General features: G+C 36.4%; 1 long non-coding RNA gene across 1 annotated transcript; it reads left to right on the top strand.

Moving 5' to 3' along the window:
• Positions 1-9,707: 9,707 nt before the first annotated feature.
• LOC310890005 lies at positions 9,708-18,855 on the top strand. Its single transcript, XR_014576963.1, has 3 exons — positions 9,708-10,010; positions 14,545-14,618; positions 16,965-18,855. It is a non-coding gene; the product is annotated as an uncharacterized lncRNA (long non-coding RNA).
• The last annotated feature ends 250 nt before the right edge of the window (positions 18,856-19,105 follow it).

The raw sequence follows: 19,105 nt of genomic DNA, 5'->3' as shown, positions 1-19,105 counted from the left end.
CCAACCTAGATGATTCTGTGATTCTGTGCTGATCATAGTTACCATAGTACAGAGTTATATATGTGGTTTATTGAATGACTAAACATTATTATTTTATAGATATCCAAGACAGTAATTTCTTAGCTACGTTTTGTATGTCAGAAAACACAGATTTATAAATGACTGAAATTCTCTCGCAAAGATTTTGAAGGCTGAAACTTACTGTATATTCAATGTGAGCCTTTGTTCTTGGAATATCTAAGGAAGGATTTGTTACTAAAGAGTAAATGTAGTCTGAAGTGCTCGTGGCTGCTCTCTCGCAAGTCTTGGTAGAGTGTACAATGTGTGATGAGCAGGCTTTTTAGGGTTCTGTCCATTTCACAAGACAGGGATTCAAGTGCTTGCTTTGCAATAGCTGGATTTATAGCACTGTTAGGGTGCTTATTTAGTTTCAGTGGGATATAGTTATTCTAATCTAGAGTCAACACTTCAGTCCCCAACTGCAAATGCATTACTTGTCAAGGAGGGAGAGAAGGGTGAGGAAGGCGTACAAGTGTGCAAAAGGCTTGGATGCTCTTGTAGTGAAAATTACACCCTCACAGAAGTGCCTTTCTTGTGACATTGTTTCAATGAGCTGAGATGAACCTTGTAAGAATATGAGAATGAAGTCAATCTAATGTAGCACGTACAACTAGAGCTTAGGAGCAGATACTTTGGGGAAAAATGTATAGGAGACAGTCAAATGTAACATAGTCATCCTGCTGTGTTCAACTTCCAGCTATCAGTGTTTCAGAGATATATGAGGTAGCTGTATACCAGGGAAAAAATATGTTTAAAGGGAGAAGAGAGAACAGTGCAGAAATTGATGGAGGTACTGAAGAAGCAGAGTGTAGAAGAAAAATCATAACCTGTAGAAACATTTCCAGGACAAACTGGAAAAAGACTAATGAAATGATAGTATTTCCCTAGAAACAGGGAAGAATTTCATAGGTAAAGTAAGAGAGGCATGAGTAAGCACAAATCTGTATCTAAATTCACAAATGCTAGATATGTAATGCAAGCAATATCAAATGCAAAATTTTTAAAGTGATGAAAGCAAACTGTGAAGCAGCAATTGTGGACTTGAAAGAATACAACGGGAAAATGGCAAGATCTATGAATTGTTCTTTATTCCTCAGAGTACTAAGTAAATGAAAGAGCTGTAAGAAGGTATAGATAAAATCTGTAAGTGTGCAAAATGACCCATATGTAACAATGTGGTGTTACATTCCTGTAGGTTCTGCAAGGTTGTTAACATACTCTTAGTAGTAAGAACTAGAGAGAGACTAGATTAAAATGTAAATGTGTAGTCTGATAACCTTATTAAATAATGGCTTCCAGAAACAGTACCACTGAAGTCATTTGAGATAATTGTGTGCCACTGTTTTGGGTGGGATAGAGTTAACTTTCTTTACAGAGATTCGCGCAATGCTGTGTTTTGCACTTTTGATGAAAACAGTGGTGATAACACACCAATGTTTTAGTTGTCACAGAGCAGTGCTTGCAGAGAGCCAAGGACTTTTCTGCTTCTCATGCTGCTCTGCCAGCGAGGAGGCTGGGGGTGCACAATTTGCCAGGAGGGGACACAGTCAGAACAGCTGACCCAAATGGACCAAAGAGATGTCCCATGCCATTTGGTGTCATATCAGAAGTAGAAGCTGGTGGAAAGAAGAAGGGAGAGGGCACATTTGGAGTGATGGCATTTGTCTTCCCAAGAAACTATTATGTGTGATGGACCCTGTTCTCCTGGGCAGAACATCTCCCTGCTGATGAGAAGCAGTGAATAAATTCCTTGTTTCATTTACTTCTGCATGTGGCTTTTGCTTTACCTAGTAAACTGTCTTTATTTCAAACTATGAATTCCTTCACTTTTACTTCCCCAGTTCTCTCCCCTACCCCACCAGGGGAGAGTGAGCAAGTGGCTGTGTGGTTCTTAGCTGCCTGCCAGCGCTAAACCACAACATTGTGGATTGAGGCTCTGTCCTACGTGAGTAAGGGTAATGCAGCCTTTCTTATTAATGTGAAAAACTTCTGGTGACAGGAAGAGAACAGCCAAATCAATACTGAAGGGAAGATTTTTTTTTTTTTCCCAACAAATTAAGTTATCATTGGTGATGAAGTAGCTAATCTAGGTAGTTACTATAAACATGACAACTGTGGTAAGAAATGATTGAGTATTTGCTGAGCTGTTGTTAATACTGAGCAGTTGTGTTTTACAAAGATAGAGATCTCCTTGCTGTAAACCTTGCAGATTTGTTCCTTCACCTGAATACGAGTATGTGCATGAAATAACAGATCATTTTATCTAATAATATGTAATAGTGACTGTTTTTTTGCCTCCACAGGCTGAGCATGTAGTATGGACATTACATTACCAGAGCCTAGAGCTTACCTCCCAGGGGTCCACTGGCAAGGGACCCATCTGCCAATCGTGGGAGAGGCAGTTTGTGCTGTGCCAATGCAAACACCTTGCACATGGCTGGGAGGAGCCCCATGGGAATCCAAGCAGGTGCCAAGGGCTGTCTGGTTTCTAGCATTCAGCCATCTTTGTGTCATCTCTTTTCCTTTTGGAAGGATGCTCCCAGAAAAACACAGCTGCTTTAGGTGTAAATGGGCTAGCAGCTAATACAGGTAGTGCATTCTTGCTGGGAAATATCATATGTCAGAAGGTGAGAAATCCTCTAAGGAAGGGTGCTTATGGAAGAGGTCTGTCCAGAGGTCAGCCTTATACAATTATTTTTTTTATTCATGGTGCTTGAGATACCCACACTGGGGAGCAGGAAGGGCTGCATTGGTTCTCCTGTGTTTAGGGTAAATATTTTAAATGTCAGACAGTCTGCAAAGATTCTGGAAAGAATCCCTACTTTGCCACCCTGGTGCAGCACATCATCCAGGTTGTCATGGGCAACTGTTTAGGGGCTCTTTGAATCGGGTTATAAACATGTCATTATGCTTGTGTTTTGGAAAAGTAGATTAATAAATGTTGGTACCTGTTAACAAACTTGATTTTATCAAATAGTGGTGTGCTTATGAGCTTGAGAACATAAAAGTAAAGTTGTATGTGAACAAATATGCTTAGTGAAGACCTGATAGAGGTCTCAGTGGCTGTTTGATCTGAACTTTTTTAAAGATGGAGAGGAAAACATTGGAGAACATGCATCCTGCTATTCTATCACAACATCAAAAAAAAAAAAAAAAAAAAGGATGTTTTGATAAAGAAAGTGACAATGATTATTATTTTCATGTGAAACAATGACCATTTCCCATCCCTAATTTTTTCTTCAGGCTTAAAAAGTGGTGACATGATAGAGCTGGGATTTTTAAATGAACAGAACAATTAAAATTATATGCTTGTAGTCATGGAAAATCCCCATTTTCATTGATGTTGAGGTGAAGTAGATTGCACATTTTTGCTAACTCATTAGTTTGAAAGATTTTTTTTTTCCCTCTCCATAGTATAAAGTGATTATTTATTTATTTATTTATTTATTTATATTTTTTAACCACATTTGAGACAGACTATTCTGCTTTAATAAATAAACAAATAGGGGGGTTTAGTCATCTACTTGGAAGTGCAGCCTTTCTAAAAGTTTCTTTGGTAGTGAGCTACAGTTCTGAGGTTGAAGCAATTAACCAGGGACAGCTAAAGTGAGAGAAAACTTTTAACCTGGTTCTATTGAGCGACAAAATGTACTGTCACTGGAAATATTTCCAAGTTCAATATATTAGGGGTAGATTCAAGAAGAATTGTAGATCAGACCAGTCTGAAGGATAAATATATGTGACTTTGCAGGCTTATCTACCCATATAGATATTTACATATATATTTAGGTATGTATGTGTGTGTGTATATATATAAATTGAATTATTGAACAAACATATAGAAGGTAACTCATCTACTTTTTTAAAACTGTACAAAACAACTTCATCTGATAGTCCCACTGAGCTTTTAGAAAGTAACAGAGAAGGGGAAAAGGGAGAGAAAAATATTTCATGACTGCTGATTTTATGGGTTTTCTCCTTGATTTCTAATTTTATGTGTAATAACCAGAAGATTCAGTCTGAAGATATTTACTAGAAACATCTGTGACCCATAGTTCAGTTTTAAAATATGCAGTAATATCCTCAGTTCAGCTACTTGCAGTCAAAAATGATACCTTTCATTTCTTCTCAGAAAAGAGACATTTTTTCCCCATCCCCTTGAATTTTCTTGGCTTAGAGACCTGTACCTTAACCTTAAGTACAATCACTCATATTAAGTGTTCATGCTAGAAAGCCTGTCCCCTAAAATACTTTAAAATAAATATGTAATTAAAGGAGTCTTTTCTTGATACGAGGATCCAGTTAGAAAACTCTTCTCTTTCCCCACATCCTTGTAAGCTAGCTTCTGCTCTTCTCAATAAAGTAAAAAGATTATTGATTTAGTGCCCTATGCATTTCTTCTGCAAAGTATTAAACAAAGGAGCAACACTACATTTTCTAATTAAAGATGGATTTGTTAATTTGGTCTTTTTGTACCCCAAGGAAGGGAAGTTTTAGCTATTAAATCAGATTCCTTTGCTCAGTCAGAGTGAACAACTTGGTTACCTTTGCAATGTGGAAAAAGCTGACAGTTATATGAGGTAGTTTTTTAAAAATTATGGGGATATACGAGAAGTTTTTTTTTTGTTTGTTTGCTTGTTTGTGTGTGTGTAAATGATACGTCAGGGTTTGTTAATGTCTTTAATTTTGCATTTTTGAAGTTGAAACAAAATATTTTGACATTTCATGAATGTTACTGTGATCTCCAGTCAGATTTTTTTTTTTTATGTTGTTTTAAATCAGATCAAAAATGTTTGAATTTCACAGAATCACAGAATCGTCTAGGTTGGAAGAGACCTCCAAGATCACCCAGTCCAACCTCTGACCTAACACTAACAAGTCCTACACTAAACCATATCACTAAGTTCAACATCTAAACGTCTCTTAAAGCCCTCCAGGGATGGTGACTCAACCACTTCCCTGGGCAGCCTATTCCAGTGCCTAACAACGCTTTCAGTAAAGAAGTTCTTCCTAAAATCTTCCTAATATCCAACCTAAACCTCCCCTGGCACAACTTTAGCCCATTCCCCCTCGTCCTGTCACCAGGCACGTGGGAGAATAGACCAACCCCTACCTCGCTACAGCCTCCTTTAAGGTACCTGTAGAGAGCGATAAGGTCGCCCCTGAGCCTCCTCTTCTCCAGGCTGAACAATCCCAACTCCCTCAGCCACTCCTTGTAAGACTTTTGTTGTATTTGTTGTACTTGTATTTGTTGTAGTTGTACTTGTATTTGTTGTATATTGTTGTACTTTGTTGTACTTGTATTTGATGTACTTTGAAAAACTTCTCATGAACTTAGAGTTTGCAACCGAGGTCTGTGACACAGATCTAAGTGCATTGTTCTCTTGTGCTATAAATCTCACAAGTACAGTTTATATCTAAATCCAGCTTTGGATAACAGCCTGTGTTTTACTTGCTTCCTATAAGCTTACATATGAAGTATATAGTGAAACTCACCTCATTTTAATGTTGTGTAAAAAAAAAAAAATGTTGCTCTGCTTTATATTTCACTGTATCCTAAGCCCACTTTTAGTGTATATGTATACATATATAGATAGATAGATAAAATAAGTCTCTGCTCCTGTAAAATTCAAAGATAACATTGTTAGAAAACTGGATGAGAAAATAATCTTGGTTGTAAGATCTATAAGTTTAACATGCATCTTCTCTGAACTAGTTTCTTCTGAGACATGCAAAGGGGCATGAAGATACATAAAGTCTTTTAACTGTCTATTACTGCGCTTATTTTACTTAGTTTATTTAGTTTATTTTTTTTACTTTATTTAGTTTACTTATATTACTGCGCTGATTTTAGAAAGCCTTTCTCCTTTTAACTATGTTTTGGCTGAGTAGGAGCTATTTATTGTGTAGAACAACATTTTACTATCTATCTGGCTTTGAGGGCACAGCTGTACTATAGAATAGAAATCTTCTAAAAGGTACCTGAATCTGCAGAAAGACATGAACCTGCTGGAAATGATCTGAAAAAAAAACTTTTCAAGTCTCAGAAGCTTAACAGGATTGCTGAAAGTCTTCGTAGAGGATGATGTGCCTAGGTACACTATATTCTGCTCACCGGAACAAAACTACGTGTTTTGTTTTACAGTGGTAGCTGCTTGATCTGAAACTTCTGGTAGGAACCTGATGTAATTAAATGTCAGCAGTACCAGTGATGATTCTACAGACCAGAGTAACCTCTTTGTAAAAGAACTCTTATGGATGGAAACAATCTTCAGGTTATACATTTCACATGCATATATACATTTCAGTGAACGCAGTGACTTGGTGCAGGTGGGCTTCACTGTCTCAATAAAGAATATTTACTAGCATAGCTTTCTGGGCATAGATTCCATGTTTTTCTCCATTAGTTGTTTGCAAGAGCTTTGTAGTGCCTGTTAACATGAGGAAAAAAAAACCAAAACCACAAAGATCTTTATCATTACACTTTCAAGAAATTATTTGAACTCTTGGTACAGAAAGTACCTAATCACTGCTAGGGTGTACAGTCCCCTGACTAAACAAAACTTTGAGTGGAGAAAAATATTACATTTTGTTGAATTAAATCTGAGCTGGAGGGATTTTAAAGGTGAGTAGCTTCCCGATCATCTGATTGCACTGGATCCTATTTATACTTGCGCTGCCATCAGAAGTTTTTGAAAAACCGTCACCATGGTTTTAGTAAGGAATTAAATGCAACAGTGCCTCTTCAGAGAGGGAAAAAATAGATTGTGAAGTCCTCACTTAGACAAAACAATCAGTGGTTTCTGTCTGAATGTTCTTTCAGTAAAGATCTGTCCCCCACAGGCCTAAACTTGATATCCTGGCTCTGCTTAAGCAAAAGCAAAAGGTCTTTAAAATATTTCAGCCAAGAAAAGAAAATAGGATGGTCAACAGAAAGCTTGTTTATTACCAGGACAGGGGAAATAACTCTGCTAAATATTATTTTTTCTTTTATTAAGAGTGTTTTATTTTGTTCAGTTCAACACTTTCGTTGTTATGAGAGGTCATTTTCGTTAACCTTATTTGTGCATCACCCTATCTTGTTGCCATCAGTCATGTTGTTACAATTTTCCTTCATCTTAAGGAAGAATTAAACAATAGTGAATATGAAGTGAATGTATGTTAATTGCCTCAGGCACATTCCAATTAAGTATTAACACAGGTTGGAACACTTCCAAAACATTTAAGGAATATCACTTTCAATCATTTTTGTATTAAATCAATAGAAAATGTTTCTTTAAAAATGTAATATATTCTAGAATGAAGGTATAATCAAGGAACTTCAGGACATGCTTACAGCAAGGATTTGAATGAAAACAAGTGTTTTATGTTCCAGTCTGGAGACAGTATACTTGGTATGTGCCTGTGTCTCAGAAAAGGTGAAAGGAAGTCTTTTTGTATATTGTTTGTATCATTGCATGATCTTGTGAAATACTGAACATATGAAAAAAATAAAAAAGGATTTTCAGAAGTCTTGGCTGCTTCTGGCCCATGGGTGGCATATTGACTGCTTCTGGTCCATGGACGTACTGATAGAAGGTATAGAAGGAGATCAAGAGAAAGTATTTGACAGAGGCAGAAGATGAGGCAGTAGTTATAAAACGTGTTATTAGATATGGATGAAGAACTACCATTTATATTATGAAAGATCATGTGTTAAAAAAAAAAAAAAGAAAAGTTTTGAATATTCTGTTTAAAAAAATAAAACAAAAAATGTCTGAGAGGAAGACAAACAAAGTACATTAGTGGTTCTGGTTCATTGTATTGTCATGCATAGTGTGAATGCATTATATTTAGCTCATGCTCCAAATGAATGCTTAAAGGTTAAATGTTTCTGTTGTGTTCAGGCTTTGGAAGGAGCCATGCTACATTTAATTCATTTTTGTCTCAAACTGAAATCTTAAGTACTGCATGAGCATTTGGCAGACTATATTTACAGAGCTGAAACCAGTCAATGAATAAATGTGATCTTCCAATGTGTCTGAATGCCTTTCATTCCCACTGCCAGTGGAATAGTGAGTCTCTTACTTTCATTTGAAAATCTTGTTCAGAGATTCTGGTACTTTCAGTCATGTCTTACGAAAATAAACAGGGAAAGTGAACCAAAAAGTACTGCTAAAAAAGAGAGAACAAAATCAGCTATAATATGGAACTACACTGTAAGCATAAACATGATTTTTCCTGCTTTCTCTAATTTTTGAGCAACAGCTTTTTACTTTTTTTTTTGTTAGTTATTGACATTTGTAACTACTTAGCTATGAAGAGCCAATAAATTACATCAAAGTTTGTGTCAAGTATACATTAATGTATCATTGTTAACAAAATATACTCAGATGAACTGTCCTTTGGAAAGCTATAAATACTTGTAAGATCAAGGTATGAAAATTTCACCTTCCAAAATATTATTGAACTCTGCACAAGTTTAAGCCCTTGTATTTCATTGTAAGGGTGTTTTGTAATGTTTATAAGAAGACTCCTATGACACAAAAAATTACATCTAGAACAGACTAATATCTATCAAATTAAAATCCCTTATTCCATGATTGAGAATGTTTTTCACATGTTTGACCTCTGTAAGATTTTAATGGCTTGTACAATACTGAGCCATCTCCACCGTTATTAAGAGTTTATACTAAGCTTTTCTGCCTTCCTGAGAGCACATTTCCTTGCATTGAATTTAAAGATAACAAAATTATTTATGTATTTGTTTATTTATTGAACGAAGCCTGTAACTACTTTGATTTTTTTTCTTGTGGTAAAAATTGAAGTCTAACACACATTTAATTTTTTAAATCTTCACTTTCAGTACTAACATCCTATTTACATAGGATGTAAGTACTTTAAAGGTTATGAAGGTGAAAGATCAACCTGATGATCACTTGGAAAATGTGTCTTATTTTGATGATATATTGGATTTTGAAACAGGCAATGTCAATGCATATTGCAAAATACTTCCAGTATCCAGTAGTTATGCTCTCAAGGTAAAGGGGTAGAAGAGCAAATAGTATGACTCACAATTAACAATCAGTATACATACTGTTGCTCTACTAAAGCCAAATTTTTGTTTAATTATGTCTTAAAAATAAGACACATTAATATAACTCCTAATGTCATTCATACTAGTAGATTCTTTATAAAGTTATAGAACTCAGTAAGGCTTGATGAGCGGCCACATTATCTTTTTTTTTTTCTTTTTTTTTTTTCCTTTTTTCTTTATTTAATTCATAAGATTTCCTTTCCAGGTGTCATTAAAAATGCAATATGGATCATCCTGATGAAAGTGCTAGTAAAGAAGATAAATGCGATGGAGATTTGTAGCATGAATTCTCATTTGCTGTTATATGGACTGACACTGTCACATTTTGTAGATTTTATCCTGCTTTTTATAATCCATCATTACCAAGAATAGATAGGGACAAGGAAGAATTTGTCCCACTGAAAATTCCATTCTTAAAATTCTAATGTAGCTTGTCTTGGGAAGTGCCTGAACTCTGCATGCAAATAGCTTCTAAATATGTGGAATATAGTTTTGAAAGTTCTGAATTTCATTTACTGATGTTGGAAGATGCAATGCATTTCTTTCTGCATGCCAGCATGTGTACCTTTATTTCTATATCAAAATATATGTTTTCTGAAAAAGTTGCTGCTACATAACTGTATTCCTGCAGGGCTTGACCACAATGTACTTGCAGATGAACAAGCACTGTGGGGATCTATGTGGTTTGTAATTCAGTAGGCTTAAACAAGTATCTTGGTCATCTGTGTTAGGCTTCTGATTACTAATGGGTAACATCTGATTCTTTCTGGTGTTCTGTGAAGCTTGAATGTGTATGGTGTTTACAATACCTTAAAATATGATTCCCACCCATGCCAAAATTCACATTGTGGGGCAGGCAGACAGGATTTTTAAGGTATGATGGAAGATATTTTTTTTTATATTTTTTGTATTTCAGTTGTGCAGAATGAAGGTGTTTTTGTTTTTGTTTTTTGTTGTTTTTTTTTTTTTTAATTAAAGCTGTGTTGTGTAGATGGCCCAGAATTAGTTCATAATGTTATATATTAAGACGTTAGGTTAGACTGGTCTCAAAATATTGTGCAAATGTAGGGAAAGAAAAGTAGGTAAAACAAGTATTAAAAAAAAAAAAAAGAGAGAGGAAATGAAGGAAGAAAAAGAAAGTCTCTGGCTGTGTCACATTTATGTAGTTGATCCAGAAATAACCAAACACTGTTTAGATCAGGAACAATTTATTATTATAGGAGAGAGCCCAGAGAAGCAACATGACAGCCTCTGCTGTCATGGTGCAGTTACGGCACTTGTATGTAATTAGGATATAGGATCCATTCTTAAAGTGTCAGATAGGAAGGATATGGTAAATAACAGTGACTGACATCCTTCAGATAAGCAGTCTCCAAAAGGCCTCTTTTACAAATAATCCATTCCGTTGTTAATAAATTGTGCTGACTGGCAACACCATTAACTTTAAAGGTTTGTAGACCAATGAGTCCTGCAGAGGCCTATGAGACATCAGATATTTTTCTTCCACATTTTCCCCTTTGAGAGTCAACAGTTTCACACTATCTTTGTCTTGAAGGTCTAGAGGATGGTACAGGGAGCTAATAATTCCCGAGAACTCAGAACTGATAACTGAGTGAGCTATGCTTACCCATCATCTGTTCTTGCCTCTAGATTTTATAAAAAATTATAGTTATTAGTCCAATCTCTTCCCCTCTCTTCATCCACACCCCCAATATTCAGCATCATTACTCTGGCCTCTCCTTGAGCCATACCTTCTTCCATCCTCTCTTGTGGCTATTTGCCATAACATAAGGTCAACTTTACACATGTGCACAACCACCGATTCTAATAATCCCAAGTAAATATACCTCAGCTCTGTTTTAGGCTGCTTTGTTTGTTTGTTTGTTTTGTTTGTTTGTTTGTTTGTTTGTTTTTTCAACCCATTCTTCCATGTGTCAGAAGTTATTATTATTATCAATATATAATAATTATTTTTTTTCCCCTAGGTATTTTATATAGTATCTGAAGTTTATCTTGACTTTTTTTTTTTTTAATTATTATATGTCCATTTTTATTCTCTTATATTGGTCTTAATATGTACAGCAAGTGGTGTTAATTAATACAAGTGTACCTCCTTGAGCAATGATCATATATCTGATGCCATTGAGTTTCACAGACCAACCTGAGATGCTTGTTTTGCCTTTATCTGTAAGGCTGAAATAGTGTTACCCATCTCTTCTGTTACAGTAAATATATTTTTGATAGCAGTTTCTAATTCTGATCCTCCTAGCCAGGGGAGATATGCTCATGCAAACTGGTCAAATGGCTTTTGCACAGAATATTTTGTACTTTGTTAGGTATGCTTGGGTAGACTATGCCCATCATTCCTGCCCATTAAAATCTCATGAGGTGGCAGCCCACGTTTTCTGTTCACAATGCTTCTTGCATGCATTAATGGTAGAGGTAACACATCCGTCCATTTCAGGCCAGTCTCTGCACAAATCTCTGCCAATTTTGTTTTCACAGTGGTATTTTTTCCTCTCTGCAGCCTCACTCCATTGGATTGGGGGTGACAGCACAATGACACTATGGTGCTATTTGTAGGGCTTTGTAGGTTTTTTGCACTATTTGTCTTGGTAAAATGGGTCTGTTATTGCTATCTACAGTTAGAGAAATAATAAATAAAGGAATTGGTTCTGTCAATATTATTATTATTATTATTTTAACAGCAGGTGTTACATCTGCATGTTTACAAGAATAGGCCTCTACCTGTCCTGAGAACAGCTAAAATAACATAGACATACTCAAAACCAGATTGTTCAGACACTTGAATAATATCAATTTGCACTTTTACAAAGGATCCCAATGGTTTAGCGTATATATCTGTGTTTGTCTTCTCCAACTGCCTTATATTATTTACTTGATGTAAATACCTAATTGTGTAAATTTACTTGATGTAAATACCTAATTGTGTAAATACCTTACTTGATGTAAGTACCTAATATGAAGATTCAAGAATTGGAACAATACAAACAAGTCTCAATCCTTTACACCTGAATTTCTGACAAAATGAAAGCCTCTTCCTGGTCATTCAAGCTATAGAATGGTTTGAATAAATAAAAATGTATATAAACTATGCCAACTCTAAATTTATATGGGCTATTAAAAAGGGTAAATAACCTATTAAATTACCTCAAGTTTGCTTTTCAGTAGTAGCTGTGTTTTTGTATGCACAAACACTTTAATGTAGTTATTAGCTCAGTGATATCCTTAATGCATTCCATTGCCTTCAGCCCCTTCCAAATAATGTTTAGAATAAACAAATAACTGAAAAACACATGCACAAGAAAAATCTGGAGCAAACAAATTCTGAGGCATAAGCTGCAATCATCATTCCCCCACCCCCACATCCACTCCTTGCTGCTGTGTGCCACAGAACGGGCCACTTGATCAAGGGTGGGTATACCTCTCTTTCTCCTTACTGTACTCCCAAAGCCATTTAGATGCAGTTTGCTGGGAGTTGTAAACCACCCTGACCAGCTTTACTGCAGGTTCTGTCCTGTTTTTTGTGTGTAATTAGTGTGAAGTGATCAAACAATCTGTCACCCGACTCATCCCTGAGACCATCTTATCATTCTTAAGAGAAGAATCTTTTAAAGGGTTCCCAAAGAGGGCTACTTATGGGAGGAAAAATAATAAAGCATAAATCCCCTTTGATTCTTGTTCACAGGCAGGATGGTATTCGTTTGTCTAATGACAGCCCCACAAGAGATTTCCATGAGATACAATAGTTGCAGAGTTAAGTGATGTTTGTTCCCTTACAGTATACTGATTTCCTCTGTTACACACAGTTCTCCTAGTCATCTCCACCACGTTTAAATCTGTAAACTGAGGCTAATCTTTGGCAACAAGTTATCTTTTCTACATGATTTTCTATAAAGTTGAAAATTCAGATTGTAGGAAGCTCAGCCTTAGCCTGATTTTCTCAGATTTTGTCTTTTATTTTTCTTTCATTCTTTTATAGCTAATACCATTATTTGTTCAGTAGATGGAAGTAATCTGTTATAAGTCTTAAACTAAAAGAGGATAGGTTTAGGTTATATGTTCGGAGGAAATGGATATTAGAGGAAATTCTTTCCTGAGAAGGTGGTGAAGCACTGGCACAGGTTGCCCAGAGAAGCTGTGGATGCCCCATCCCTGGAAGTGTTCAAGGCCATGCTGGATGGGGCTTTGGGCAACCTGGTCTGGCGGGAGGTGTCCCTGCCCATGGTAGATGGTTGGAACTGGGTAATCCTTAAGGTTCCTTCCAACCCAAACCATTCTATGATATGATTCTATGATGTGTGAGCTATATCCAAAAAGTGCATTATAGGAGTTAGTATTTATTAGTCTTTAAGGATGTTTTAATAGCCTCTAGATTATAAATTTTGTTGTCAGATAAAAGGATATGGTAAACAAGGCTTCCTTGAAACAAATCATTGAACAGAGTAAAATAAAATAAAATAATAATAACAATAACAATAATAATAATAATAATAAATAATAATAAACACCAAATAAAAGTAATGAAAAAAAACATGGAAAATTCTGCTATCAATAGTCCAGATAATTCTTTTATAAGCAATATACAGAGTTTTTACCCGAGTATCAGAACTTCATTAAAACTAATGTCAAAACCCTAGTTGTCAGTCATGAAAAATTGTATATTATCTCAGGAATTTACTGCTGAAACCAGACTTGTGAAACCAACCAGATTGCAAAACAGCAGTGGATTTGCACTGTGCTTAAAAATCTACATATGCACGCATTTTCTTTTACCTTCCAGCAGGCAGTATCCATAGGAAAGTGCCTTAGCAGGCAGTCATTGCTCTAACACAAAAAACCTGCTTGAAGCATCTAAGCTTTGAAGCTTTTGCCTTCCTGTTGCACATGGTCTACAAACACAAAGCTATATCCTAGGAGCTCAGTATTGTGGATGGAAATTTCTATTCCAAGATTTTTGGTTACTATTAGAGCTAATGTATTACTCAGGAACTCCTTTCATCCTCTAATTCCATTGGTTTGTTTATAGTCAAGTATGAAACTCCATTTCTTTCTTATGCTGGCTTTACCATGCAAGTGAGTTCATGTCAAACCACAGCAGTAGTAACTCCATTATTGCTGTTCCTGGCCTTGGCCAAGACTTGGAAAAATATTTAGGCCGCTACCACCACTCATGTGTGCTGCAGAGAACAGAAATATGACGATTTTGTGTGCACACACAAGATACATAAATTCATTTAAGCAGTCCTGTGAATGACTGTATCCAATAGCTGGAAGGAGGGAGGTCTTTTTAAGTCCCTTGTGAGGCAGTACACGAGATAAGTGTATTTGAATGAGAAGGAGAGAAAGATTTAAAAATTTGCTGTCTGTACTGTGCTTTCTTGTAGTCTCGAGTTTTCCTGACTGAAAGACAGAGCATGGAATAATTGTGGTGATAATTGTGATAATATAAAAATGAACGGTGAGTCTCTTCTGTTACTGTTGTAGCACCTTTTAGTCATGATAAAGTTCACCCCATGGAGCTACCATGGTAAGAGATTCTTTTTACACCACAGGAAGGATGCTTTAATAACTTGTACATGTCTCTTGTTAAGAGATGGGACTCCTAAGAGATTCAGTCTTGCTTTACATAAAAACATAATATCCAGTGTGAGTAGGAAAAGGGGAGGAAGCAGAAAGCCCAGTACGAGGGACAAACTGAGGAGTGCTTTGTGCTGCTGGAGAATGTCGAGAGGTTCTCTTTTGTTCCACATACCAAAGAGAAAGACTTGCTTCTGATGAAGTAGGTCATGATATATATAATCCTTAAATCTTTTTGGTCTGGATTCTTTTCTCCATCTACCAGAGATAATAATTTGAGAAGATCATGACACATTGTCTGCTGTTGTTAAACCCCCAGGTATGACCTGGGTGTGTTAGATTAAAGGAGAAAACATAATCTTGAAAAGGCAAGGTGCCTTCAAGAAATCTTCAGGTTAGTCCCTTCTTCAAGAAGACCTTGATGTCTGAATATGTAGAGTCTGTGACACTCTAGTGGAAGTTAAAAGGAGCAGAAAGCACTGTGCAAAACTGAGTTTCAGATTAAAAACAATTGCTTTGCCTTGGAGTCATTCAGACAGGAAAGGAAGATGTAGGCTTTGCTTTTTCTGGAATGCAATGACTTTTTTTTTTTTTTTTTAAAGAATAAATTAATGGTGTTATGGGTTTGTTCATAACGGAGAGGCAATGAGGAATGGAAATAAATTGACAGAGTGATGAGTGATAAACAATATATATTTTCATTAATGTAAATTGTATAGCTTGACGTTAAACTCAAATCTAAACGGTGCACTAACTGAAAATATGCAAAAATCAAACAAAGTGATATTAAGCATAATGAAAGAAGGAGTTATGCCATCAACAGCATCAACAGTCTTGTGACCCTACACAAGCTAACTGGCATTATGTTGATATTGTGCCACCTACAATTAAGAGAAGCTCTAATTAGTGCCTGAAAATGGTAAATGAGACACACTTGAGCCTTTAAACATCTCAGTGAATGAGACATGAAAAGAAATGACAAATGACAGTCCAAAGCATCACTGACTTGCAAATAGAAAGCAGAACCTTTTTTACTTTAGCATGGGAAACAGCTGGAAATAACAATCAAAAAGAAGCCATTATTAAATGCAGGGGTCAGTTTCAAACTGGTGAGATAAAATTTCCTTTTTCCCTTTTCCTTTTCTTTTTAACAAAATTGTTCTTGTTTTAGCAAGGCAAGTGACTTTTGCTTTTATGGTGTTACAGTGTTTAAGTGAAATTCTTAAGTGTGTTTTATTTCTGATCAAAGTTTCTTCTGCTGAGCATATTCTGCAATACTTATGTGCTGGTTGCAAATCTGCAAATACTTTTTTTTTTTTTTTTTTTTTTTTATGTTACTTCTTAAGCTGAGTAGGACACAAAATCCGCCTGACTTTTATTGAACCCTCTACCATATAACTTGATGCTGTGTTAACTCAGCTGTTTTCCATACCACCTCAGGTGATAAAGTGCAAGGAGTACATGCAGAGAGACACAAATGCAAGCTCTGGTAGTTCTTTTAGTTTTTGAACAGGGTTGAACATCTGTGGTCTGCTGCAAGCCTGGCTGCCTTGGTATGCTGCCTGCAGTCTGTAACTATGTTGCTTCTGTTTCAGGAGCTAGTTAATTCAGTACCAGCTGAAGGACTACTGCTTGATCACACATTATATCCATGCAGATATGCCAATGAGCTGCTAAATGACTTCTGAAATGAAGACAGTGGCTCCCCAGTGCCACAGGTCGTTTGAAACATTCTCAGGGCGACACCTTGCAAGCTTTCCTTTTTCCATTCTGTTGTTAGCCACAATTCATATTTAGTCCCATAGCCTCCCAATTTAAGCTGGTGCAAATTCTAAGGAATTGTAGAGGCATGCCCTGAATGCCAGGGCATTCAATGTAAGGGCTGCCCCAGAAGAGGAAGAGCAGGACCTTGCAGCTAGACCTGCTCCACTGTCCGATCAGGGAGCAAGGCAGTACTGGGCTTTAGGCAACACCATGCAAGGGTGTTGGTCAGGGTCCAAGGGTGGAGCACAGAGGTCTGCAAGTGCACTCAATACCCCAACAATGGATCTACACTGATGTAACTGAAATAGAATTGGAGCGATTTCTTCTTATGGTATTGAGCTATACATTTGAATGCTTTCATTTTTTTCGTTCAAAAATGTTAGTCTTGAGACAGGGAAAAAAGTAAAGGATGTTGATTCCGTAGGTCTTAGCTAACACAATCTTATGTTAACCACAAGGACAGGATGACCCCAGAGTTACGGGAGTAAAAGACTGTATGCATAGATAATGGAACCAGCAAGAACTGGTTTGACTGCTGAAGTCTGTCAAAGAAAGGAAGGATCAGAAGTTTAGCAGCAAGGAAGACTTCTGGCCTTCATCGAAAGACCACCAGAGTACAGCGGATAAGCACCCAAGGACTCCAGTACACATGGGAATAGGGACGGGAACCTATGTTAATGATTCTTCGGAGACCTGGTGAATGTGCAAGAGACTTACGGGAAATGAAATAAATATGTATATATCCCACTAATATAAGCATGCTGCCAGTAACCCTTGGTGTGTGTATGTGTCTTAGGCAGAGCAATCTCCCCCGCACCCGGCGTCATAACAAAGAATACCTGCTAAATAATTTTGAGTTTTCACTGCATCAGTCTGTAGTCAGCCTGCCCACCTCTTTTGTCTCAGTGACATTTAAGATTCATGTTTATGATCATCAGACCTTGTAGGAACCTCACTAATGGTATTTCTCAGCAGAAGAAATGCAATCCCACATCGGCAGGCAAAGTAGACTTATAAATAATCGTGGAAGAGCCAATGGTCTTTCTTCCATGGAGGACAGTTGCCAGCCTCTGCTAAAGAGTTACCTGAGGAGGCCTGGCAGTAGGCTTCATTAACGTGCTTGTTGTTCTGCGACAACTATTAAACTACCATTCATTTTTGGGCAGGAGAAACTGGTAAACTGCAAACAGCAGAAGATAGGTGTGGAGTGATCCAAGACTCCTTAGTATTAAAATGTGTCTCATGAAAACAGGAGAGAAATGTATGCCATGTGCAGAAGTACATAGTGGAGGCTTCAGACTGTATCTTCCTCTTAGTGACTTCTACTTTGTATAGTAATGAACACATGGGTATTGTGGACCTTAATCCCAATTTTCACAGATTTAACTGGATGGAAAAGCAATTTCTTGGGCTTCTTTTTTCTCTACTCTCTTTACAATATTGGCTACACCATGATGCAGGGTCCCTCTTTGGCCACCCAGAAATCTTTTCCCTCCACAGCCCATTCTCTGTGTAAGACAGCTCTTCTTCAGTGAGCGCAGAGGCACCAAACTAAATGATTTTGTGTGTGTAATGAACTAAGTATAAAATTCAAGTTTAATCCAAGCGCATGAAAAATTATCAATTAAGAATTCTCATTAGCTGTATTTGGTTCTTTAATTGGGCTTTTTGAGCGTGTAATCTCAAGTGATAATTATTTGTGTCACTGGGCCATTCCTCTGTGAATATTATCTTTTAATTAATTCCAGAAACTGATTTCACTCCTTTTATCTCTTCCTACATAGTAACACTTGGCTTTTCTTTTCTTTTCTTTTTTTTTTTTTTTTAATTGTAAACAATATAATTCAGGATTACTTAAAAAATGTCAGTAAAGAAAGACTAGTTTACTTCTTGAGTCCTTCCTGTACTGTGTGATCTTGTGATCTTCAGATGGGGATTGTAAATAAAATCTTGCTCAGTGGAAGTCTGTGAGATTTAAGACTTCGATCTCTGTTAACCAAGAATTTATCTGTGGATGCATTACGTAGATTTCAGGAAAGTACATATTAATTAAATAAAGTGAAACAAAAGGAACACAGTATTATATTTGAGATTTTACATCACCACAGATAGGCTGATCTGTGACTCAGTGGTGTGAAAAATAGAACTCTTTTATTAAAATCAACAGACAGTAAATATCCGAATCTTCTGTACAATTTCAAAATATATTTGGAAAATTATTGATTGGCAACTGCATAAGTGCAGTTCTAGGGTGCTTAGATAATGTTTGTGTTATAGCATTGCTACAGTAAAAATATATTTTTTAGTATGCTCAGAAATAATAGATGAACCAACTTCACGATAATAAAACTTATTAAAACCTCCCTCCGGGTTGGAATCCAATAGTTTCTGAGGTACACAACAGTTTGCTGTAACTTTTTTTTTTTTAACTTATGTTTTGTTTCTACCTTCTTCGTACTTCCATTTTGGTAGGAAGTAGAAGTACCCCACTTCATTAGAAATTCCGTTTTCATTATTTCTAACTTGAGTAGAAACAGGATTTTCAAAACCTTACAGTATTGAGAAACTATTCTCCCAAGATTTCCAGCTAAGTTTTGCCAGTCT

This window comes from Anser anser (assembly GCF_964211835.1).
Source record: "Anser anser genome assembly, chromosome: Z".
Lineage (NCBI taxonomy): Eukaryota > Metazoa > Chordata > Aves > Anseriformes > Anatidae > Anser > Anser anser.
Note: the sequence above shows the minus strand (reverse complement) of the source record. Positions and strands in the feature narration are given on the sequence as shown.